The 1,518-nt window shown below is 24.3% G+C and overlaps 1 pseudogene; it reads right to left on the bottom strand.

The window, feature by feature from the left end:
* The window catches only part of LOC110420695 (laccase-11 pseudogene), a 1,258-nt pseudogene extending 928 nt beyond the window's left edge, over nucleotides 1-330 (bottom strand).
* Nucleotides 331-1,518: the final 1,188 nt, after the last annotated feature.

Here is a 1,518-nt window from a genome sequence, read left to right as displayed (position 1 = left end):
GCTTCTTCTGCCATCGCATAGAAATAAATTATTTGTACAGCATATGACTTATATATTTTTAATTGTAACTCTTTCATCATCTAGCTACTTTGATATAACACAAACACATGCACATGCACATACACATACATATTCATATATCACCACTTGAAAGTAGTAATGAGAATATCAGAATTTAAGGCTATGTTTGGTGGGAATGAAAAATTGGATAGGGTGAAAATTTTTCTTTCCAATGACAAGGCTGCAACCATAAAAAGGCAAATTAATGGAGCAACATAACCAATTAAATCAAAAAAGAAAATCCGTCCTTTCAGTTTTACTTCTTACCATTACCGGTAACGTTATAGTATTCAACAGCAAGCTTGGGATGGGTGGCAGGACAGGTGGGCGGCAAGCATGAACAAATGCTTCTATAGTGCTGAAGTTTCTTTAGCCAATTGCAACTTCAAAACAAGACTATGGGAGGCAATGGCCGCCATCAGACCCCAAAAGAAAAAATGCACTAAAACTATTGGAAGCTGATGATCATGGGGTCTCATATATTCTATATATATGACGATGCATGTGCCACTGTGCCAGTACTTATGTTGCTTAATTGCTATATAAATATCAAGTCAGGTCAATAATTAATATATTGCCCTAATTTATACATTGCCATATTTTCCTCTTTACGTTTTTCTAAAATAAAGTGTTTTTCTCGTTTTCTTTTTACCTTTTCCTTATTACTCAGGAACAACATTTATTCCACCACTAATGACAGTTTGTTAATTATTTGCATTTTAGTAATTATCATTTATTATGTACATCAAAGCTCTTTTGAGTAACTGTTACTCATTAATTATTTACATTAAAGCATGTTCTTGAGTAACTATTTTTTTTTTGCCCTATGTATAAAACTTCGACAATTCATTTATGTCACATTTAGTTCTCGAAATAAATAAGAATAGAATAGAATAATTATTCTAAGGGAATAGAATAAGATAGAAATAGAATAAAATAGTTATTACGTAATTTAGTATGATGAATGAAAAAGAGCATGAATAGTTATTATGATTTATTGTAGTGTTTGGTTAGTAAAAATAACTTTGGAATAAAAATGACTAGAAGATAAAAAGATAAAAATACCTTTTATTAAATATATGACTATTTTGCTTTTATTTTTTATTTTTAAAATATTAATAATTTATAATTTATTTAAAACATTACTAATTGATAATTTAAATGTTAATATTTTATTGATAATTTAATCATTAGCATCATATAATATTAAGATTTTATTATAATTTAATTATTATTATGATTATTTTTTATTTCATTTTATCTTATAAATATTAATAATTTATAATTTATTACAAATAGTAATAATTGATAATTTAAAATATTAATAATTTAATTATTAATATTATAAAATATTAATGTTTTATTATAATTAAATATTATTATGATTATTTTTATTTTATTTTATTTTATTTTTTAAATATTTATAATTTATAATTTATTTAAAACATTAATAATTGA

Source organism: Theobroma umbraticum, unplaced genomic scaffold (assembly GCF_002168275.2).
Source record: "Theobroma umbraticum cultivar Fairchild unplaced genomic scaffold, ASM216827v3 scaffold_86.0, whole genome shotgun sequence".
NCBI lineage: Eukaryota > Viridiplantae > Streptophyta > Magnoliopsida > Malvales > Malvaceae > Theobroma > Theobroma umbraticum.
Note: the sequence above shows the minus strand (reverse complement) of the source record. Positions and strands in the feature narration are given on the sequence as shown.